We start from the raw sequence: 25,654 nt of genomic DNA on the forward strand, positions 1-25,654 counted from the left end.
GGCTTGATCGTTAGAAAAATAAATAAGAATGATTATCCCATATTTCAAAAAGTAAAATGAAGTGCTCAAAGACATCAAACGTGCCCTCCCACAACTATTAACATTAGCTGATCTCTTTGACTTAGTTCATATGCCTGCCCTAAAAGAAATCAGCAAATCAAACTCTCTTCTCTACAATGAGTTAGCCTTTCAAGATGTAATAGGACCTTAAATGTAGAAATACTTTTGGAATTTATTCAGAACAGTAGAAATCTCAATCCAAAAGCACAGCTGAATATTCATGGAGCGTTTTTATTTATCCAAACTTATCCTTGGAAAACACAATTTTGGAACGATAACCATAATATCTTGGGCAGCAAAATTATCTTATATATAAACGTTTGCTTCTGTCATAGCTGTTGTTGTGTTATATGTACAAACAAATACACACGTGAATATGCATATATGAGATTAAAAATACTTTTAGAGCTATAATTGTATGAATCTTTCACTCTTTTCTGGCTATGAAAACTTTCCTAATGAAGAAAGAAAGAATGAAGTGTCTCTGTACTAAAGGAATTTATTGACTTGCCACTGTGAACTCAGTCTTGGTAAAGGCACTACGGTGTTTAGGGAAAAAAATAAAAGGTGCTTCTTAAGGATGGTGCACTGTAGTAGGGAGAATCAAGGCATACTTAAAGAAATAAAACACATGAGTACATGCTGAATAGGGCCCTACAGTTATTTTAATAAATAACAAAGAGTAGTAGTAGATTCATTAGTGACTATGCACACATAGGACTAACTCCTGACAAGCCACTGAGGCCAGACACAAATTGCCCTCCAGCTGCCTGGCCTTTGGGATTGAAGGGGCCATTCAGTAGCTGTTTTCCCAAGTTCACAGAGAAGACCAGGGGAGTACTGCTTCGAGGTCTCTTTAAGCTTTACTCCTTCTTTGAGCTTTGTGCTGGACTCCTACCCAAATTCGTGACACTGAAGCTCTAACCCTCAATGTGTCTGTATTTAGAGATAGGGCCTATAAAGACATAATTAAAATTATATGATGTCCTAAAAGTGAGGCTCCAATACAATAGGATTGTGGCCTTGTAAGAAGATGCACCAGACAGCGCCCCCTCTCCGCCACATGAGGAAACACAGTGAGAAGGCCTCTGCAAACCAGGAAGAGCACTCTCACCAGGATCCAAAACAGCCATCAGCTCATTTTACATTTGCCAACCTCTAAAACTGTGAGAAAATAAATCTTTGCTGTTTAAGCCACCCAGTCCATAGTATTTTGTTACAGCAGCCCAAGCAGACTAAAACAGGCTTCATCACTGAGGGCACCACAAGGGCCTCACTGACTCATCGCTCCTGTTTGCTTACTTCACTCCCACCATATCAACCACTTTCATCTTTCTCATATATGTCAGGCAGATTGATATCATTGGCCACTGTGTATGCTGTATGCCCCATAACCAGTACAGGTTACTCCCTCATCTTTTTCAAGCCTTTTTGTAAATGGCGCCTTCTTAGGAAGATTTCACTGACTTCCTAAATTGCAACCCCCTTCAATACTCCCTCTCCATTTTCTCTGCCTTTCTCCTTTTGTCCGACTTATGTACTATATATTTTACTTATTAATTGTGTCTATTTTTTCTCTTTTCTCACTGGCATGAAAGTATCAAGAAGCAAAGATTATCATTTTGTCCACTGTAAAGGCCTCAATATCTGGCACACTACACGTGTCCGATAAATGCGAATCACGGTGAATATAATGATATCATAGACCTTGTAAAATCCAGAAGGGATAAGAAAAGGTTAATAAGGGTTAGAAACCAGTGTCAAAGGAACAGATGTGTGTTATAGTATATAGTTAATTCCCTGATTCAACAAGCACATACTTAGACCTAGTACTGGAATTAGTGACCTTTAGAAGTTCACAATCACAAAGGAGAGAGAGGAAAGGGGGATGAGAAAAAGAGTAGAAGAGAGAACAAACAGAAAAGTAAGGAAATGAGAATAAGTTTAAGTATTATTTCTTCTTCTCAATCACAAATCAATTAAAAGATTGTCCCTTGACACATTATTATTTTCTTTTTATAATTGTTTTAAAGAATATACATTGTATATGAACAGAATGGCAAAGAGAAGAGAAAGGGGGAAAGGATGAAACAATAAAATTATCTTTGGATCACCTATCCAGTTTAGATTTGTTTCTTGATACATATGCAAAACCATAGTTAAAATGATGGTAAACGGTATTGGAGGAAAGGGGGAGGGAAGAGAAAACTATATTATATAGATTCAGAAACTATCAGAATGGTCAAAATTAATGTAAAAAGATCAAAAGCAAGAAAAATGGAACATCTGGTATACTGTCAATAACTGTGGTCTCCTCCAAATGCATCTCAAGAAATATAACTTCCAGAGTGAAAGTAAGATTATAAAAGAGAAGTGGATGTTCTCAGAATTTCATTTTATTCACTTTGGAAGGAATAAATTAGGATTAGCATAAACATATCTAACACACCATATACTCTCCTTCTCCTTGATATATATTTGTTGTTATTCTTTTAATCCTTGTCCTTCTGGGAATAGAAAGCTTTATGGAGATATAGCAGAAAGAAAAGCTGCTTAATGGAGCACACTACAGCAAACATTATTGATCAATTTTGTTTTACTTGCAAGAATGATTGAATGTGCAAGTAATTCAGATGTCATTTTGTAGCCTGAACATTTTATTTTCTAGAACGTGTGTTTTCTCTGAGAGAATTTATTTGAGAGAAAATAAAGAACCAGAGATGATGTATTGAACAGGAAAAACATACCATTTGACAAGAAGATTTGTCTAGGTCACCCTCTTGATTTCATGGTACCATTTTGTATTATCAGTGGTGAAATTTTGCCAGCTCAAGGCTAAAGCAAAGATTCTCTTCCAGCATCTCCCATTTTCCCTTCCTTCCTAAATTCTTTATTCTATTCCATCAAACCACTTCTTTCCGTCTCCTGGTGCTTCGAACTTCTCCCTCAAAACTTGCTGTAATATAAAGATCTGAAAAAAAAAAAAAAAGATCTGATAAACTCATTTGTATTAGGTTGTAAATAATTGATAAGCTTTACTTAAAGTGTGGACATTCTGACGACACCTTATCCATCTGCAAATACACATGCAACCATCCCCAAACATCTATGTATTGTGAGGAAGATAAAGAAAGTCAGAGTAATGTTCCAGTAATAGGCCAAATTGTGCAGAGAGAAGTATGCCTTTCCCTCTGCACATGTCAGGTTAGTGGAGACTGACTTCCTGCTGCTGCTGAAAGGAAATTATGCAAGAATGCCCTAACCCATCTAAGAATATAACCAACCTGTCTCTTTTCTTCAAGCTTTTAAAATTCCAAAATACTTTATCTTTGTGCACAATATGGAGACAATTGTTTGAAAACAAAAAAGAAAAAATTAACATCGAAATCATGTCTGACTTTAGATTGAGGCCAAACAGGTAATCACTAGGAATATGGCTTAAAGGAAACTCACTCAAAAACATCTTCCCTGCTTACCAAATTATCTGCTATCATCCCACTAGAAATTGTTCCCTTCAGGTTACAGAATGGTTTCTAGTTAAATTGAAAAACTTCCCTGAAATATGAAATACAGGAAGTCCAATCAATGATTAGTACTTTATGTGATTGGGGTTCAGTCCCTCTTCCAATACAACTAGCTAATATCGACTTCCTCAAAAAAAGAAATCCACAGATGAAATGTGCCTGGAAGGGTGATGGTAATGAGAGGTCTAAGACAAGTGGTGTCCTGGGTTCAGCTTTACAATCCTGAGTATTTAAGGAAAAGTATTGGAACTCCAGGAAGAAGTGCCACTGGGACAAAAGATTCTAACAGAAAGCAAGTGAAAATGTTTGCTGACACTCTGATAGTGTCTGAACAATGATTGTCATGATTGAGGCATTATCCTTGTCATCAAAGATTGTTTCCATAAAAGATGGCCAAGTTCTTTGATACTTATATGGACTGATTACCATGAAAGCCCTGAACTCATTATAGGTCAGGAGATCTGGGTTCAGTTATTGGCTCTCCTTTACTAATTGTGAATCCTTGAACAAACCACGAATTTGTAACTGTTCTGAAGCCCAGTCTCTTCATCTAACAGTGGGGTAACGACATCTTCCCATCAGGTAAATTGTATTGTTATAAGTAAAGTCTATATTTTTGTAATCTATAAAGTAGAATATAGTTAGGAGCTATTGTGACATGAAATAAATCTTGACTATTTGTTTTATCGTGTGCCAACCCTCAAAACCCACCATTAGGGTCAAGAGATGATACTGGATATCAATTATTTCCTAAAAGTTAATAATATGAGGCAGGGGAAGAGAGAATCACAACCATAAGAGTACAAGAGATTGAATAGTTTCCCTGGATGGAGTTCCTCATCAGTGAAAACTTTCCTGGTGATTTAGGAATTATCCGGTCTTAAGCAATGGAAATGACTTCAATTTGCAATAAGAAGGAATTGAGAAAGTTTTCATAAAAAGTAGGAGCATCAGGATTTCTTTGGGGTTGTCACAGAGATTTATATAAGAAGTACAGAAAACATGGAAAGAAACACTGCACCTTAGAAGGTTTTGAATTCAGTTTATGTTTTAATTTTATCCTATACGCAGGAGAATTCTCTTAAACAAGACTACTGAACATAAGGTACACAAGATGGTTTGAAACAGACCAAGGCTGGAAAGAAATAGGGAATACAGTGTGGAAGCTCCTGTAATTGCTCAAGAGTGGCCTAATAACTATTTTAATTTTAATAGGGGGTGGGATCATGAGGAGTCAGAGTTGTAGGCAGAGAATAGCAATGAGAATGGAAAAGAGACTTGATTAGATAGAAACTGAATTGACAGAATGAGGGTAATGAAGGAGCAGTAATTACATAATCAGGAATGTAGTACTCTAAGTAGCCATAGTACCATTCTTCTATTTCAATTCTCCGTTATATAGGTGGTAATAGTGAGGATCAGAAAGTCTAACCAACTGCCTGTGTAGTAGGACAATTTTAGGTACGTTTTATGCTTTACAGTTTATGATTTTTCTACACTTCAACAACAACAACAATTCCCATCCTGGAACAACAAGAATAAAGAATCACATTTAACTGAAATAAGGTCATACAAGGACACTGTGAATGATTTACATGACACAGGCCTATTTTAATGGTAAAAGAATATTTAGGCAGAAGTTGTCCACAAGCAAATAGAAATGATAGATTAAAACTCAGATAAGAGATTAACAATAAGAATATGTTAATGAGCTTAATGTAAGTAGGTTTTGGATTCCAACCCTCAAAAGAATCTCACTGGCATTTTAGAACAATATGAACTCGATCATGACAATGTAAAAGGAGGGTGGTGTACAATTGGCTGGAATGTTGGACTTGTTTAAAACAAATGACTATTATATATGTGCCCAGTATGGATAGATATAGGACAAATTCCTGAAGGTCCTGTCCAAGTTTTGACTGATGTATGAAGTGATCTGAGAAATAGGACTTGGAGTTGGTTGAAGGTGAGACAATGTAGAGGCAAAATCATGGGACATGAGAGAGAATATCCTATTCAAGAATTTCTCAAGAATCAACATGATTGTTTTTCCAAAGTGAAAGTATCAGTGAAAATAGAAGTAAGATCACAAAAGCCTTGGTACACCATGAACCATTTTCAAGTGGTTATCTCATTTCTTTCAAAGAATAATAAACTCACAGAGATTATATCTTATTATTTTGGGGGGATTGTATTCCAAACCTAACATTTTGCTGCCCATGAAATTATTCTTTTAAAATGTTTGTTGTCAATTTGGAGAAGAGGAACACAAATTATTTCAATTTCACAATCTTTAATCCTCTTAATTCTTTAGAATAACTTCTTCAAAATACCATGATTTTGATGATTTGATAATTTATTCTATTTGGGGCCTGGTATGGAAACCACATTTTTATCACTTATGTATTCTGTTTTCTAGGTTTTATGTTCTGTCCCTAGGGGAACCACTTTGCATTGATTTCTACCATATTTTAATGGGTATTTTTAAAATTATTTCACTCAAGGGAATTCAAAATTCTATTCCTAGGTGATATTTATATGTTTTATCTCTTTGCTAGGCTATGAGTTCCTTGAAGTATTTCTCTGTCTTTCATGTTTTCTACATCCAGATAATTGCATAGTGCCTGGAAATAGCAGGAATTTAATAAATGTGTGTTGAGTAAGAGAATTTAAGAAACTATGGTATCTCATTCTGGAATAAATTACAGAGACAAATAAGTGGTATAGAAGAGAACCAAAGGATGACCTAATTAAAAATTAAAGAAACATTTGTTGATATTGTACTCAGTGTAGAGGCTGCTTTTAGGCAACAGACTTGAGCAATGGAAATCTGAGCAAGGTGAAAGGGCCCAGAGTGACCAGGCTCATTAAGCTACTACTCACCTTGAAATAGCTATAAGCCCTAAATGACCAATTACAACCAGGCACAGTTCCTAAGATTACCAAAACAGAAAAAATTCCATATGCCCCCATACTTGCTCATTTCATCCTGTAACTATAGCCCCTCACCTCCACCTCCTGGCAGTCTCTCCTTTGCTGTCCTGCCTGCTGCTCCCTTATAGTATGTTTAATAAACTCTATCTCTTTTGTTCTGCCTTGTATGAATTCTTTCACTGCCTGCACTCTTGGCCTCTACTCAATCTGAACACCCCAACTCAGTCTTGTACAGGTTACCAGACCCATTAAGAAACCACAGTACAATATTACGGGCTTCCATTAAGCTTAACATTTTGTAAAAATTAACAAAGAAATTTAGGAATATTATGAGGGCACTGGGCTAGATATTAGTTCACTATAAATTACAGCAAGAGGTGCCTGGGTGGCTCAGTGGATTAAGTGTCTGCCTTCAGCTCAGGTCACAATCACAGGGTCATGGGATTGATCCCCACATCAGGCTCCCTGCTCAGCGGGGAGTCTGTCTCTCCCTCTGCCTGCTGTTTCCCTCTGTTTGTTCTCTTTCTCTCTCTCTCTCTCTCTCCCTCTATAAAATAAATAAATAAAATCCTTTTAAAAATTTACAGTGAAAAGTAAGTGAAAAACTTAAGTAATAATCAGAATGAAAACATTCAGAATAACACTGTTTAACCTGAGAAAGAGGTTGTACCCCTGGGAATTCGTAGGGGAATGTTTATTTTAATAAAGGATTAAATAAGAGGAATCTATCTGAAATTCAGTAATTTCACATATTTTCAATCCAACTGATAGATAGATAGATAGATGATAGATAGATAGATAGATAAATAAATAAATAAATAAATAAATAAATAAATAAATATCAGGAACTGTTATTTCCCCAAATAACTACTTAGGAGTCCCTGAACTTCAATTTTTGCCTCCATGAGCCCGCAGAAAATACTGTTCAGCTTCCTTAGCCACTCAGTTTTAGAAATAGGAAAATGACTGGAGAGAAAAGGCAATGTCAAAAGCAGAGTTCACTTTTCTGGGTTTTATTTTTCTCCAAAATATTGGCTCCCAAAATTGTTGCTAACTTGGATGTTCCTTAATGTTTTCCTACAGGCTTACTCTTAATATTTTGTTTAACATTTTTAGTTGTTCTCAGCAGGAATCATAGTCCAAAATATCTAGCCTTCTATTGCTGGAAGAGATACTCCCCTGATGATATATTTAAGCCCTTGAATTTCAAAGAATTCTGGTGCCAAGAGTTCCAGGGACCAGACTCAATGCCTTAGGATAAGGATATCCTACCTTTGGGATAAAATAATTAGTTAGTGGCACTGAGAGAAAACTAATTATCTGCAGGCAGAAACTTCCCCAAGAGCCTATCCAGAATTAGAATTTACTTTCACAGCCACTGTCAATAAGTAGTAATTCTACGTAGATCTCACAAATTCTCTAACTTTAATTCTGTCTTTGGCAGAAAGACCTTTTGAAATCTAAATTTTTTATCCCTTCTCCCCCATTCCAGGGAATAAAACCATCCCTGAAGGCAAATGCTTTGTCCTCAGTGCCCTTTTGTCCAGGGTTCTCTCTCAGGCCTTTTGTTCCATCTCTGTAGCTCCTGAGTATCCCAGACCTTTCAGGTCCTACACTTTCCCCCCACAGATTCCTTGTTCTGGAATTTCTTCCTTTCTTTCTCTCAAAAGACCTTATTCTGCCCTTAATATTTTGGGAAGTTTTGTTTTGTTTCCATTGGGAGACCAGAATTTTCTTTTTCCCAGAATTTACTATTATACACATTGCAGGTGACTAGCATCTTTGATGCCTGTACACTAAGTACGAGTAGCAATTCTCAGTCATTCTTCATGGTAGACACTTTGAAACTGTCAACCTTTCTAACCTATCTGCAGGCATATTTTAAGATGATGTACTGTTTAGGGGTTGGAAGTGGAGATTATATATATTTAATTAGACTTTTTAAAACGCATAGATTTTTAACTGGGATTTTAGGTTTGCTTCTTTCTCAAAATAATAGCATTTTGAAACTCTACATAATGGAAGAGGAAAAAAAAATTTCAAGGGTCTTTCTCAAAGTTTTAGAGTGATATTATACCCTATTATTCCCAGTACTTCTGCAACAGTTTTTATATAATCCCAAGTAAATCAGCCTTTCTTAATAGGAAGAAAAGGTGACACACCATTGCTAAGGCCAACTTCTTGATGCATGGATGACTAGTGGTCTATGCTACCAGAATATGCTAAGCTTGCAAATATGATTCTTGCCTTTCTTTTTTCTTTCACATTTCCATTTATAAGTGTATATAATTTGCTTGGTAGAGCAGACCAAAGGGTGTTTCTTGGCCAAATTCCCAACTGTTTAGAAATACATCCAGTTTCCAGAAGTTTAGATGAGGTCAGATAAGGCACTAGATTGGTTTAGTTTAGTGGTCAAAATAAATAAATAAATTTAGTAAGGAAGTACATACATTCAGCTTGATGTCCAATTTGTTATACATCATGGTTATATGAACAGAAAAGTAATAATTTAAAGACTCCAATATGTACCACTGGCCAAAATGGATAAAAGACTCAGCAGAAAAAGAGATTTGCTTTATCAGCAATATTATGTTTCCTCTCCCTGTACTGAAAACAGCTCAGTGCTAGCTAGTATAAAGTGAAAAATGGCCTTGAAAAAATAGTTAAAGATGAAAAATATAGCAACATTGTACATAGAAAATAAATAATTTTATTACAACCTAAAGAAACATGAATTTAAAAGGATTACTTTCTATTGGCAATGTAAGAAGGTAATTGGAGGAAGAAAAACAAATTCTTTTTTTCAATGTCAATCATAAAAGGAGTTGCTCACAGAGATGAATACAATTGAAATTTGCCAATCTGAACTCAGAAATGATAATGAAATTTATACTAAATTCATCATAAACCTCACTACCTTTTTAAGGTAGAACTCACAAACAACATTTTATGCGGGTTTTTTTGCAGGGCATGTAAACATTATATATTTATTATTGTACATTAATGCTCTTAGATGGTGTTGAGATAGGCATCCTTTCATTGCTATATTAGCCTGAATTTTGACTAACTTCCTTGATAACCATTAATTCAAGTTGCAGTTGTATGTTTACTCTGGCAAAGTCACTCTACTTCTCATTCTGCTACTGAACTTGTTATTCTAATGTTTCCTAGACTAAAAACCTAGATTGCAAATTTGTTATATAAGTGTGTAATCTTAGAGTAAATAATCTTTGAATCATATCATGGTCTGAGGTTCATCTACTATGAATGGAAGAAATGCATGTGCACACTTAGTGATATTTACTTTGGATGCTTATAGACTTTAGATTGAGTCTTTGATTTTTAGAGAATGCAATATATTGGATAAGAAAGATTTAGGAAAGTGGAAAAGGAAGGTTTTCCTTTCTAGTAATAGTAGACTAGGTAATTCAAATCAATATTCCAGGTGACTACAACTAGAAATACTGGATAAAATTTAAATGTATATGTAGTATTTATGTGGGGTTTGTGTGCATGTGTGTGTAAAAATCAAAAAGCACCAGATAGATAACAAAACTGTGAGAAATTTCAACTTGGTACCAATGAAAGCAGATAAGGAATTTGATTCCTGCACTTGTGTATGCTTTTTCTTTAGGTGAGTGTAGGTTCCAGAGATGAACCTAGGAAATAAAGGAACACTTTTTTGACAGTCCAGAGAAGATATGGATATAAATATTGATATCCAGGACATTCCAATGAGAATGTGAGGATTCCTCTTTTGATTGGGATCCCACAAAACAGCAGCATCAAAAAAATAAGTGTGAGCCCCAAAATAGTAAGGTCCTTTCAAAGACTGCAGCTCATGTTTCATATACCTCATCTTCTCAAATTAGACAAAAATGGCCCCAGATTTCTAGTACTCCTTGGTGTCTAGCAAGAGCAAAGGCAAATCACCTTTGGAGAAAAGCATCATCTTAGGTATCAAATATAACTGTAAATGTTTTTCCTAATGCCATCTCCAGCATACAATTAATAACAGCAAGTCTCATTTGGAAATGTAAAAATAAAATGTGAACTATATTCAGAAAAAAACTATAGGGACACCTGGGTGGCTCAGTCCGTAAAGCATCTACCTTTGGCTCAGCTCATGATCCCAGGGTTCTGGGATGGAGCCCCACGTTGGGCTCCCTGCTCAAGGGAGAGCCTGCTTCTCCCTCTGCCTCTGCCTCTGCCTGCCACTTCTCCTGCTTGTGCTCACTTACTCTCTTTCTCTCTCTCAAATAAATAAAATAATCTTAAAAAAGGAAAAAGAAAAGAAAAGAAAAATAATGTAATGGGGTACCTGCGTGGCTCAGTTCATTAAGCATCCAACTCTTGATTTTGGCTCAGGTCACGATCTGAGGGTTGTGAGGCCAAGTATGTCACTGAGCTCTGCAATAGATGTGGGGCTTGCTTGAAATTCCCTCTCTCTCCCTCTGCCCCTCTCTACAAAAAAGAAAAGAAAGAAAAAACTATAATAAAACATTTTCACATGCTCTATATATTAGAATTATCAGTGATGTCTTTATAATATATGTCCCTGAAATGATGGAGAATTTTTTCAGGGAACTGGAAATTTAATAATAAATAAATACATAAATAAAATCCTCTACCTAAAAAATGCAATAACTGAAAGCAGAAACAAGGAATGAGTTTTATGAAAGATTGGACATAGCTGAAGAGATAATTAGTGAACCAGAAGATAATATCTAAAATAAAGAATACAGAGAAAAATAGATTGAAAATACAATACAAAAATGCATGGAGAATGTAGCAAGAAAGCCCTACTTATTTCTACTTGGAGTCCCAGAAAGGGAGGAGAGCACATGGAGCAAAAGTAATATAATGATATGTACAAGTAATATAAAGATAGAATATAACAGATAATGACTTTGAAACATGATTAAAGACAACAAGCCACCCACACAAGAAATCCTAAAATCCTTAATCAAGATATAGATCAACATCAAAACTCAGCAGATTTTAATTGTTAAAAATATAAACAAATAGAAAATCTTAAAATCAGCAGATTAAAAAGGCCTTTCCAAATAGCATCAATTAAGCTGGCATCTGACTTCAACACAAACAGTAGAAGCAAAAATATAAGAAAATACCTTTAAAGCAATAAAGGAAAATAATGTCCAGACTAAAATTATAAATCTAGCAAAGCTTATCCTTCCATAATGAAGAACATTAAAAAATAGGGATTAAAAAAAACTGAAGAAAAAAAAATGATCATCAGAATTGAACTTATGAAAATAGAAGTTTTTTGTTTTGTTTTTGTTTCTTTTTTAAGATTTTATTTATTTATTTATTTATTTATTTATTTATTTATTTATTATTTGACAGAGAGAGACTGCAAGCAAGGGAAGTGGGAGAGGGAGAAGCAGGTTCTCTGTTGAGCAGGGAGCCCAATGTAGGACTCGATCCCAGAGTTCTGGGATCTTGACCTGAGCCAAAGGTAGACAGATGCTCAACCAACTTACCCAGGTGCCCTGTTTTGTTTTTTGCTTTTCAGAAGAAAAATCATTCCAAGTGGATGGCTAGGAATTCAAGAAGAACAATGAAACTGGTAAATTATACTAAATATTGACCTAATAAAACAACAATAAAAATTACTGAGTTTAAAATATAGTAAGTATTCTGTAGAATACATATTCTTATGTACACATGAAATTATTCTAGAATTAAAACATATACTGGTCTAAAAAGCCAGTTCCATTAAAATTAAAATGACTGAGGATCAGGAGTGGCAGGGTGGCAGTCAGTTAAGCATCCAACTCCTGGTTTTAGCTCAGGTTGTGATTTCAGGGTCATGAAATTGAACCCCTGCATCGGGCTCTGCACTCAGCACAGAATCTGTTTGGAATTCTCTCCCCTTCTCCTTCTGCCCCTCCCACTTGCACTTGCTCTCTCTCTCTCAAAGAGAGAGAGTGCACACAAGCAAAGGGATCAGCAGGGAAAGAAGCAAACTGAGCAGGGAGCCCGATGTGGGGCTTAATCCCAGAACCCTGGGACCATGAACTATAAGATATAGATTTGTCATCTACAAGGCATCCAATCCATGACACTTTGTTATAGCAGCCCAAATTAAGACAATATTGACTGATAATTCTGTTTTAATCTCCAAACAAAGTTAACTTCAGTTAACCAACTAAGAAAAGCTGAGTTTAAAGATAAATTTTTATGATAAATGGAAAGCAAGGAAAAGAAAAATCATCTGAAGGAGAATCACCATTTCTCCCTAAAGCCAAAGCTGATTTAAGATTAAAAAGTCCATGCCTCTTTTTCCTGGTCCCCAGCATAGGCCTGCTTAGACTTCCAAAGTGGAATTGGCTTTAGGTCTGTATTAATATTGTGGTAATGTAGAAAAGTCACAACAGACAAGGGAAATAAAAATATTAAAGAAGCATATAATACTAAAAAAAGGAATTACCTTTCTTACTGAAATCACTATTGCTAGTCTTTGGGCCCATGGTGTATTCCTTAGAAGCGTTACAATTTTGACTCCATTAAAAAAGAACAATTAATTTAGAGGTCGACATTAAAATTAGGTGTTGTTACAGTTTCTGCCGCTGCATGACAAAATGGTCCCTCCCCCCAAAAATGATGAAAAGTCACCACTTTATTTTACTACAAATCTGTAAAGACTTCAGGCAGGACTCAGTGGGGCCAACTTATCTATGCTCCAGTATGTTGATGTCATCGTTCAATGGTTGGAGGCTGTAATCATTTGGCAGTACACTTATTCATGTATTGGTAGTTGATGCTGGCTATTAGAAGGGACCTCAGCTAAGCTGCAAGCTGGAACTTCTACTTGTGGCCTCTCTCCATACAACTCTACTCTGGGCCTGTTTACAAAAAATGACTACTGGATTCCAAGAGTAAAAGTCCCAAAAGAGTGAGAGAAAAGTATGTGACATTTATTCATGAGGTAAGGCCATGCTTTGAAGCTTAACTAATATAGGTGTTTAATTGATTTAATGTTACAAAGCATCACTTTTATTTCCATCGTACTCTATTGGTTAAAGAGGTAACAGAACTCTGCTCAAGATCAATGAAAGAGAATCACAGACTCTATCACTAAAAAGGAGGAATGTCAAGTTACATGGTAAGAAGAGTACTTGCAACAGCAGATATTGTTGTAAGCAACATGTTACAACATGTTGGTATGAAGATAGAATAAGGAATCAAGCAATGCACTCTAATGTCATGAGCCCTGCTATTTACATATCCCTCCAAGAAAAGAGAAGGCTTCTAACTCTCAGTTCTCCTTTTAAATATTGATCAACTCACTAAAAGTGATTATTAATTTAACTTAAGCTAGAAAAAATTTCAGCATTACTACTAGCTTAAGTATTTGGCCAAAAGTTAGCATGTGGCTTCAAGGTCACTGGCTCTTCATGCTCAATGTATTCCAAATTTGAAGGATGCTTGAGTAAGCTAGTCAAAGATGGAGCAAATCCAGGGAGAAGAAAGAGCCTGTGTAGATTCTCAGGGTGAGAGACAGAGAGGAGAGCAGGGAGGAGTCAAGGAAAGATGGCCAGCAACTGTGAGCACAAAGAGTGCGGGATTATGCAGCTGAATCCAGTAAGTTACTCAGAGGCTAGGACAGTCTAGGTTAATGACATAGGTCTTTATCCTAAAAACAGTGGAAAGCCACTAGAATATGGGTGAACATTAGATGACATAGCTTGAAAAGATCATTTTGGGAAAAAACTAAGTAACAGATGAGATTGAAAAGAGACAGTATGGAAACAGAGTGCCCATTTAAGGGGTATTTGTAGTGGTCTGGTGAGAAATGATGGCAACATGAGCCTGGGCAGTAGCTGGGGAGAATGAGGGAGGTAGCCAGATTTAAAGCTGCTCGTGTAACCTGATCATTCTGGGCTTAAGAGATCAGAAGAAGTTTCTATGTGAATATGAATACTGAGTTGAGTTTTAAAGGACAGTAAGAATCAAATGTATGTAACTGGGTATGAAAATTTTAAGGAAAGCAGCTTATGAAAACAAATGCACACTGGAATGTGCTCAAGCTATGTTCTGGACATTTGTGTTCATGTGACTTGAAAGACCTTGAACATTAGCCTAAATCTAAGACAGGCTGTAAATATTAACTTTAAAAGACTCTAGTACAATTTGGTTAAAAGTGTTCAATGATCATAATTTTTGTATAATACCAAAACACTTAAAACTAGGGTTTTAGAATTAAATAGAGCAAGCTTTACTCCCCAGTTCTATTATTTACCAGATCTGGGGCCTTGGGCAGTTTATATAATCTCCCTAATATATATATATCCCTTAAATCTAAGCTATTTTGGGGAAGATTAAATGAGATAATGCATAATTAATGCAGTATCTGGCATGTAGTACCTGTTCATAAATGTTAATTATTACTGTTGTAACTATGAGCACACTTCCTACTATTGCTTATTATCTTAAATCATTTACTTTGGAAGCTTATAAAAAGCAGAAATAATATCTCATTCTCATCAGAGTTGTCATAAGAGTGTCATCAGAGATGGCCTTTGCAGGAGGCAGAGTTTGAACTGGGCACAATGTAATGACCATCACATCACTACATAGTAGGCATCAAACCTACCGCAGGTAACAGCAGATGATCTGTACCTGCAGACTCTACCTTACTGCCCCCTGCCATAACGAGTCACACTAATTCATCTTAATTTCTTGTCATTTCCCTTCTCTTCTCCAGAGCACCATATGGACCCAGTTAGTCTCATGAGCATTCATTCAATTCCATAAATACTAATTAAATATCAGTGCCCCTGGCACTATGAGAAAATAAGAACCAAAGTCTTGATTCCTGTCCTCTAAGAAACCATGAAACCATTTATTCATGTTCAAAAGCAAACCACTGGAAAACAATAAAATACAGAAGACCAGGGGTAATATTCAGTGGAATACCATGAAGAGAAATGTAGAGATGTGTAAATACCATGTAGGTCCAGTGAATGGACAGAAATTTTATGCACCTGAATCCTAAGATTCATAAAAGAAAATAGAGAAAGAATGGTTTGAAAGGGAAAGCTGTGGGCACAGAAGACATTTCCTATTCTCAAAAGGCCATTAAAGGTCTCAGGGCAAAAGCAAGTTGAGACCAGACAAAAGCTGATTCACACTAGTGCCTTTAGTGAACCTTGAACAACACATCACACCAAGAACATGGAGAAAGTTCATGTAAAATTTCTGTGATCAACTTTGGATATGTTTGGGGAAATGAATTTGTTGTTGCTGCCTTTGGCAATTTAAGGAAGATGACTGAGACCCAAGGAAAAAGACTGCAAATGACTTTCTAGCCCATAGCTTAATAATTTCAAAGAACTTTGATGTTTGTCAATATTCCAAGAAATATGTATTAAAACTGTAAAAGTCTTTGGGTGTTCTCAATTTTTTTAAAGTAAATTTTTCTTAGGGCTTTCTGAGCAGTACAGAACAGACACGATCCCTTTTCCACAAAGATGGCTGCCTCTAGCGCCTCACACAGAAAAATGCAATTAAATGAAAATCTAATTTTCAAGTGCATCTCGCAGTTTATTCAAAGTGGAGAATAACTCACATTATGAGCTTTCAGACTCCAGGCAGAGCACATTAATGCTGCTTTCCTTTAATAATCCATTTCTAAAACTTGATTTTTATTTTATTTTATTTATTTATTTTTTTAGAAGAGCTTGGGGATACGAAGAAGCCTATAACTAATATGACCAGACTTAACTCCTCTTTAGAAAACCTGACAAGACCAGCAGATCCAAAGCACAATTGTAGAAAGAGAGCTAATCTCCTCCTTCCTTTCTGTTCATAGCTTTTACCCTGATAGGATAGGATCTGATTTAAACTCTGCCACTTTAAATCAGCTTTCAATCTTGCATCTAACTCTTCTCCTGGGTTTTAGTGCCATATTGCAATGTTAAAGTGTAAAACTCTGCATCTGCCGAGGCATTTGGCTGGAAAAGCAAGTATGTCAATGGCCGTCCCTCGCTGCCATCACACATATGGAATTTCTGTGTTCAGCTCTGCCATCTGGTCGTTAGGCCTAGATTCACTCTTCATTGAATAAGGACCATCTACCATATCAGCACCTCTTACAATATGCTATCTTTTTCATGGTGTTATTTTATAGTTCTTCTCTGATGACATTTCCTCTTCCCCACAACCCATTTTTTCCCCCACAAATGCTGTACAAAGAGCAACCTTTAATGCCATCTGAGAAAAAAAAAAAAAAAAAAAGCACACACAATGCAATTGATGTAATTGGAAGAAGAGTAATCAAAATTTCAAGTAGTTGCAAACACAGTGGTAGGATTTTCATAATTACGAACACTGTAGAGTATACCCTGAATGTGTACAAGATAGTCTATGGACATAAAACAGCCTTAGCCAAGAAGAACCACTTACCATGATGAAGAGTGTGGGTTAATTGTCCTTGCCATTCCATTTCCCTTATTTATGACAGTCATTACCATGAGACTGGATGACACTTTCTTTTCTATCACAAGGATATGGCCCCAGGATGGTATACAATTTCTGTAACGATGTGCACTCTGTTACTGCTAAACTATTCCCACCTTAGAGATACAAGTACCTGACCAGTTCATTTCCTCCTCAAACACTTCATCTTGGGAGGAAAGAACAAAGTCCTAACCTGAAAACAAACATCAACTTAACTTCAAAAGTTTAAAGAAAAACCCTCAACAACCAGTCAACATGAGTCACTAAATAATCACAGATAAACTGGGCTGGAATATCATTAACCTGATCATTAGAAAACAAATCTAAAATCTGTAGCCAGATTCTGTGAAAAAGAAGATGGTGGCTTAGGGCGGGCTTTTAGGTTAACTCTATAATTGAGGCTTAGATTTTCTTTTCTGAAATCTTTCTAAACTCTGGCCCCAATACCACCCCATCCCCAACCACCAATCTCACTGCATTTCTCATCAAAATTTAACCAGTATGTGTTTCATTCTATCAGGAATTTGCTTGGATACCTGCTTAAACTTAATTGCACCTACAAATCACCTGGGGTTCTTGTTGAACTACAGAATCTGGGGTGGAACTCATGAGTCTGCCTTTCTAACAATCTCTTAGCTGATACCAATGTCACTGGTCTGAAAAGGATGCTTAGGTTTATCCAAATGTCAGTTGCTCCCATCCCTATCTACCTTACATCAGGGAGAAAGCAATTTCATAAAAGAAGACCATGAGCCATGTTAATTTAACTTGATAAGCATCTTCTACATACCAGGTATGATAAATTAGCTATTTTTCAACATTTAAATCTCATAGGCTAAATCTAGGTAATAGTTATTATCTTCCCATGTATAAGTGAAGAAATGAGAGAGATATTGGCAAAGGCAGGATTCAGCCAATTTCTGCCTGAAACCAAATCATGATCTGTTTATTCCATTCTTCCTTACTGAGTCACAATGTGCTATTAGAAGTACTATGTCACCCAATCCAGGACTCCTCCCATTTAAAGAGGACCTTCTAGGACTTCTATGCATTTTATTATTAGTTTTTAAATTTCTGCATGCCTGAAACTTAGTACAATACCTGTTATAATCAAGGCATGTTTGTTAAATGAAATAAATGAGCTCACAAAAGGCAAGATTCAGGGCAGCCCCGGTGGCTCAGCGGTTTAGCGCCATCTTTGGTCCAGGGCATGATCCCGGGGACTCAGGATCGATTCCCACATCAGGCTCCCTGTGTGGACCCTGCTTCTCCCTCTGCCTATGTCTCTCTCTCTCTCTGTGTCTCTCATGAACAAAAAAAAAAAAAAAAGATTCACCCATAAGGAGTGAGAGATGGAGTATAAGAGCTTTGAGCAAATGTTCTGCAGTCACAGAGGCTAAGTTCAAATATCTGCTTTTCCACTTATTGGTCATGTGAATTGGGCCAAATTAATTCTTTGCTTTCAGTCTCAATTTCCTCATCTGAATAGTATAGAATTATCACAAATTGGAGAGAGTTCTTAGCACTATGCTAGTACACATTACAGCTTCAATAAGGGATAGTTTTATTTATTTGTTATTATTATTATTATTATTATTATTATTATTATTAAGTAGCCTTGTTATGGAATAGTCCACTGTAAGGTGTAGAAGGAACTAGAGCTCTGGTTCTCAAATTTAGTATGCATTGTAATCCACTGAGGAATTTTTAAAACTACTGATACTGGAACCTATATTAGAGTTCTATTTTTTTTTTTTTTTTTTAGATAGAGTTCTAATTTAATTAGCATAGAGAGTGGACTATACTGGGCATCAGCAGGTTTGTGAATTCTCCAGATGATTATAATATTTTTAAATTATGATGCTCATGCTGCATTCCAAGATTAATTAAATTAGAATCTCTATAGGTGAGACTCAGGCATTTGTACTTTTTAAAGCTCCCTAGATGATTGAAATCTGGAGCCAAGTTTGAGAACCACTGTCTCAGATAAAATTCTCCAGTGGTTTTAAAACCTGGCTGCACATTAGAATCATTTTAGGAAACAAAACAGAACAAAACAAAACAAAAAACAAACAAACAAACAAAAAAACACCAAGAAAAGTGATAATGAGGGCCCATCCTACAACAATTTATATCTAATCTTTAGGGGTAGGATTAAATAATTGGCAGTTTTTAAAAGTTCCTACAGGTGATTTTTAATATACTGGATTTCAATGTGCTGGATTGAGATCCAGCATTCCAGTCATTCTTCAACCTTTGCATATATCACAACCATCTAGAGGGACAATTAAAACTCAGATGACTGGGTTCCACCACCAGTTTTGAATTAGGTAAATCTGGAAGTGGGCATGGGCATTTGTTTGCATTTCTAAGAAGTTCTCAGGTATTGCTGATGCTGATGGTCTTATTAATAAAATAATAAGCCATAAGTGCATACAGATATAAATAAAAAATAAATGTGGAAATTTTATGAAGAACAAAATATACTGTTACACAGCAGCAAGTCACAGAACTTATGAATTGCAAAAGGGGAACAAATGACTTTACTTGGAGAATCCTGGACTATATCACCTTAATTAAGTGTTCATGAAGTTATGGAACAAATACCACCATTTGATAGAGTAACAATGAGAGGCTGGCAACACTATCATGATTTTCCTGCTAAGAAAGCAGAATCTGAATCCAATCATACAAACAAACATCATACAAACCTAAGCTGAGGTCCATTTTACAAAACAGCATCAAAAAAAAAAAAAAATCCTCAAAAGCATCAAGATCTAGAAAGTCAAATACATAAACAGACAAAACCTAAAGAACTCCTGCAGATTAATGCAGATTAAAGAGATATAACAACCACCAGGCCCATGATTCTGAATGGATCTTTTTTTTTTTTTTTTTTTTTCCAGAAAGAACATTACTGGGGCACTTGTCAAAATTTGAATAGATCTGAGGAGTGGATGGCAAAAATTTTACCAATGCTGCGGTGCCTGGGTGGTTCAGTGGTTGAGTGTCTGCCTTTGGCTCAGGTTGTGATTCAGGGGTCCTAGGATCGAGTCCCACATTAGGCTCCCAGCAGGGAGCCTGCTTCTACCTCTGCCTATGTCTCTGCCTCTCCCTGTGTCTCTCATGAATAAATAAATAAAATATTTTTTAAAAATGTTACCACTGCTAATTTCTGATTTTAAATACTGTATTGGAGGATGACCTCATCTACAAGCACGGCACTCTAAAATATTTTAGGGGCATGTGATATTGAGTTGTTAACTTACTATCAAAATGTATAGGAAAATAAAAACCTTCTTTTTTTGTGCAGTAACTGAAACTTTTCTGTACATTGTGAGCTTTTAATCAAAAATAAATTTGAAAGAATTAAGCCAACTTTTACTCTGCACAGGCCTTTTCTGGAAACAGGAATGCCAACCAAGGCTAGAAATGAATTTGCATCTTAGTAGAAACATAGAAAAAATTACTCCCTGAAAAATCCTAATCAAAATTGGCTTATGCTGCTTTTTTTAAAATGGCTCAACATTAAACTCCTGTGATTCAGGTGTCCTGAAGTGTCTTCCTTTATCCCACACTCAAGTTTCAAAAAAGTTTAACTTGGGCTTGAAGTAGTCCTTGTGGCATTTTCTATGACTCCCTTGCATGTTTCTTCACAATTGCTTCATGCCTATAACTTGGGATATTTCTTCACATTCCTTTTCTCTAGTCTCACATTTTACTTTTTTTCCCAAATATTTGTAATTTCTGCTTATATGTCACATATTATAACCTTTCTATGTGATCAACTTGATATTTCTACCCCACAACTGTTTTTTCTCACCTGGTGAAAGCATGAACTTCTTTCTGGCCTATTTGCTTTTATCTTGGTCTTGATTCTCACCACTCATGGGGATTCTCTCAAATAATGAATCTCATTTTTACTATTCTCATTATTTGCTCTATTCCTTTTAACCAAATCATATTTATTCTTAATCCTATGATTGCAGTCATCTTTATTCATTTGTTCTTCTATTCATTTATTCATTCATTCCACAATGTGTGTTACACACTTTTAAAATGCTAAAACACTGCTATGCACTATAAAAGTATAAGAAACATCATGGTCCTTGGCTTTAAACAGCCCATGGTCTAATTGTAATTCTGTAAGGCAATGGAGGGTGAACAATGCTATCTGTGTTGGTTGTTCTTTATGATTCTATGGCAGTCGGTACATCCTGTGTTGAAGGGAAGAGCTCCACAGTGGAAGTTACATTTGAGTTGTTCTTGAAATATAATTGAGTTTGAGAATTATAGAATGAGAGTATTTATACCTCTTCAGAAAGGAACGAATCAGCATGAAGATTCACATAAAACTGGGCTTCTGATATGGTTTAAAATAAGGGAACAATGGAGGACAGGAGAATCAGAATCCAAGGCTAAGAGTACTAGATAAAGCCTGTCCTAGAGAAAAGCTAAGGTGTTCCTGAACCCATTAAAAAAAAAAAAAAAAAAAAAAAAAAAAAAAAAAAACAACTATAAAATAAGATTTTAAACTGAGGGCTGATACAATCAAGTTTATTTATTAAAGACTTTCGTGGAAAATGGATTGAAAATAGAGTGAATGGATTCAGTATATATATTCCAAGTGACTGGTAATCTGGAGGGAGAGAGAAGATGCAAGCCTACAAAAAAGGCAGTGATATAAGGAAGAGGAATAAGGCAGCTCACCAGAGATGTTCAGGAGATCCTCTGGTGATCAGCTGATGACTCTAGATACTCCTCCATTGCTTTTGAAAACATCTGGGATTGCTTTGTGGATTCCTTTGCTTGAGATTTGTTTTCAAAGTTGAATTTTGAAAGCTTAGAAGGCTTGCTATGGATATGCTTGAGGAGGCTGTGTAAAAAGGAACACGAATATAGCATGAATGCTACTGAAACCAAAGACAGACAGTGAGTGCCTGAGCCAGAATTGCTATGGTAGGACTGAAGAAAAGCAAAAGGACTCAAGAAGAATTTAGGAGAAAATAAATTCTCCTAAATTTCAGTGTACTGAAACTCATAATTTATTCATGATTTATTAAATGTGGTGGGAGCGTGAAGTCCAAATGAATTTTGTGTTTGGCTGTGGACTGACAATTCCTATTTTAGTGTCCAGAAATTAGGATAGAAAATAAATGAGAAAAAGCCAGGTGAAGGAAGGTCAAATAATTAATTCTATTCCGAACATCTGAGTTTTAGCCATCCATGGATAGCCAAATGAATATATTCAGGTGGAAAGCAGATGTATATGACAAGACTGGAGAATATCTGTCTAGGAGATTTAGATTTAGAAATCCTATGCTATCAGTGAGCACTAAAACCATGACACTAGATGGAATTTTCAAGGGATAATGCATGAAGAGAGAGAAACAACACTAGCGTGAAGACAAAACATAGAGAAACCCATGTGGAAGCATTAGATAGAGGGGATCAATAGCCAGAGATGTTATCAGAGACCAAAGAGGAGTGCCATGAGACCTCCACACCTTTTTTTCTTCCTATCAGTACTTCTCACAGCATCCAGAGTAATCTTTAAAAATAACAGACACTCAAGGAGGTCAGTCCTCTGCCTAAAACCCCTCAAGGCTCTATGACCTTTACAATAAAAGCCACTCCCTTTCCCAAGCCCACAAGACCCTACATAATCTGGCTCCTGTTTACTTCTTCAGCCTCATCTGCCAACTCTTGTACCCTTTCCCACACCCAGAACCTTCTTTGGTTCTGCATCTTCAGTGCCTATACTTACACTGTATTCTATGCCAGATGAGTTCGGCTCCACATTCTTCCCCAAGTGGGATCATCATGGTAGTGTATGTTTTATACCACCATTCCCTTCTCAGAGAGGACTTCCACTGCCAGATAGAAGCTGGTCCACTACTGTCAAACTCTCCTTCAATACCTTGTTTGTCTCTTTCATAGAATTTACTACAGATAGAAGTTACCTACCAATTCATCTACTTATTTATTTGTGTCTTTTATATCCACTTGAATATGAGTTCCATGTGGGAAGAACTTTGCCTTTCTTTTTTATTTTAGTATTTGCATCAGCTAGCACAGAGCCTATATATGTCTACCTACATATGTATAATTTTTTTTTTTTTTTGTCGCAGACATGTATTTGTTTTTAGCACACATCCTACCCTGTTGAAGGGTCTGCACTAGAGGAGTGAGGGGCACCAGAGTGAATGTTATTCCATCTGTCTCATAAAGAAGGTTATAACCCAAATAGATGGAGTAAAAATATACAAAGGGTGACATTAAAATCTTTTTTTTTTTAAGATTTTATTTATCTATTCATGAGAGACACAGAGAGAGAGAGAGGCAGAGACATAGTCAGAGGGAGAAGCAGGCCCCATGCAGGGAGCCCAACGTGGGACTCGATCCCGGAACTGCAGGATCATGCCCTGAGCCAGAGGCAGATGCTCAACCACTGAGCCACCCAGGCATCCCAGGATGACATTAAAATCTAAAGAAATGTGGACCATTAAGAAAGCACTATGCTTCAGAAGTGTTAGTTAATAGTGGGAAGTCAGGAAGCTTTGCTATGTCTGGACTTTTTCAGTTACTATATTTTTTATATATATTTTTGGACTCATTTTTCTGACAGTGAATGTTAACTTGGGAGACATGGAGCATAAGGAAGAAAAAGAATTAAAAAAGAAAATTTAAAAGCAAATATTTGCTTTTTTTTTTTAAGAAAGTTGATGTGTTTCCCAGAATTTAAACCTGAGTGATTTTCTTTCTTTTATAATCTTAAAATCATGTGACTGGAAACCAGGATCTGTAGGTGTGGGTCGGGTACTACTTGATATGGACACATTGGGTGGACTTAAATTGCTCTTCTCCACCCTCCAGATAAAAGGCTTCTTATCATAATACCATTAAAAATAAAAGGTGAGGGGCACCTGGGTGGCGCAGTGCTTGAGTATCTGCCTTTGCCTCAGGTCGTGATCCCGGGGTCCTGGGATCAAGTCCCACATCAGGCTTCCCACAGGGAGCCTCTTCTCCCTCTGCCTATGTCTCTGCCTCTCTCTCTGTGTCTCTCATGAATAAATAATAAAATCTTAAAAAAATAAATAAAAAAATAAAAGCTGTGAAAGTAGTTTTAAAAGTGTAAGTTTTCTAACTTGAAAAAGCCATTTAATTCCATTAATTATTTAATTAAAAATCAACATATCTTTATTTGACACCATGTGACTGCCAAGTTATATAGTAGTTTTTAGAAAAGAAAAAATAGAATAGATAAAAACCTTAATCTCAAAGAATTGTAATTCATTCATCTGTCAACAAATATTTATCCATTAAACATTCAGCAAATACTAAAAACTCAGCTGGAGATAAGACATATAAATGGAATTGCTAGAGAACATGAAATAACATAATCAAGCATATATTTTAACAGTCATGTTTTAATTGTTTTAGGAATTTAGAAGAGGGGGAACTCTTCCTTGGGCCTGACTTTCCTAAGAGAGCTCCATGGAACAAGACCTGACATGGATATTAAAGAATTAACAGAATTTGAGTTGACAAAAAAAAAAAAAAGAGAGACACATATTCTATTCTGTGTCTCTTAAAAAAAAAAGACACAAAATGAATAACATAAATGAAAGCTTCAAGATAAACACACATATCATTCCATACATTGCAGTGCATATAGTGAGTATTTAATAACTATTAACTGATTAGACCAAAGAGTAAGTGTTAGATCAGTTAGTAGAAAACCAAATGTGAGGCTAATCTGAGCTTGATCCAATAGACAATGTGGAACATATACAATATTGCTTCACACTAACCTTAAATGTCTTTGAATCTAAAAGTTGAGATATATCTTTGATTCCTTGCCTATTATAATTGCCTATTGCACTATTGCCACTTTTAATACACTTCAAGCATATTTTTTCTTTATTCTGAAGGATAACCTTTGATTTCCTTTAAATTAAAAGTCTATAAACTAAGTTTTAAATTATTAATTTCATTGTTTATACAAATATAAAATTACAACCAAATTTCATTATTTATTTAAAAATGATGTGATATGGAATTACACAGGTATAAATTTCCACAAGTATGTAATCAAATATATTTTAAAAAATCCTTCCAATGGATGAAATTTAACTTTCCTTTATATTATTATTAAATTGATTTGAGTGAGTCTAGTATCTCAACAACTTTGAAATGATTGCTTTTCAGTGCTGTTCTCATTTGTTAAAAGACCTGTTTTTCTGCAATATTTTTTCTTCAGTATACATTTGCAAAATCCATTTAACATTTTTCACCTTTATTCCCCTTTTATTATCATTATCTCACACTGTTCTTTTCATTTTTCTACATGGTTGTTCCTACATTTGATTTTGTGACATATGCCATTAATATATTGGCTTGAATTTTCAAAGCATAATCTCTAGACCAACAGTTTTCTAATTATTTTTCTAGCCAAGAAAGCATTGATTTGAACAGAAATCATGTGCTTACAACTAAAATATAAAACAAGTAAATGGAGCTGTTTTGTTATAGTAGATTTAGGTGCTCAGCATCCTACACATGTTCTCTAGTCTTCCTGCCTCCCACTGCTGTCCCCAAGAAAGTTCCTAAGATTTCCTAGAATTTTGTTGACCACAGCTGGAAAGGCC

The 25,654-nt window shown here is 35.8% G+C and overlaps 1 long non-coding RNA gene across 4 annotated transcripts in view; it reads right to left on the minus strand.

Annotated features, from left to right (window-relative positions):
• LOC140635183 (uncharacterized) overlaps positions 1 to 25,654 on the minus strand; it is a 96,009-nt gene that overhangs the window by 4,260 nt on the left and 66,095 nt on the right. For 3 of the 4 annotated variants that reach the window (XR_012032526.1, XR_012032527.1, XR_012032525.1), the window contains exons 7-10: positions 21,714 to 21,879; positions 12,023 to 12,079; positions 10,840 to 10,982; positions 2,808 to 3,031 (exon numbers count right to left, since the gene is read on the minus strand). This is a non-coding gene — a long non-coding RNA (uncharacterized lncRNA). The remainder of the gene's footprint in view (positions 1 to 2,807; positions 3,032 to 10,839; positions 10,983 to 12,022; positions 12,080 to 21,713; positions 21,880 to 25,654) is intronic. The other variant, XR_012032528.1, reaches the window with a different exon arrangement.

The sequence above is a fragment of the Canis lupus genome, chromosome 6 (genome assembly GCF_048164855.1).
Source record: "Canis lupus baileyi chromosome 6, mCanLup2.hap1, whole genome shotgun sequence".
In the NCBI taxonomy this organism is placed as follows: domain Eukaryota; kingdom Metazoa; phylum Chordata; class Mammalia; order Carnivora; family Canidae; genus Canis; species Canis lupus.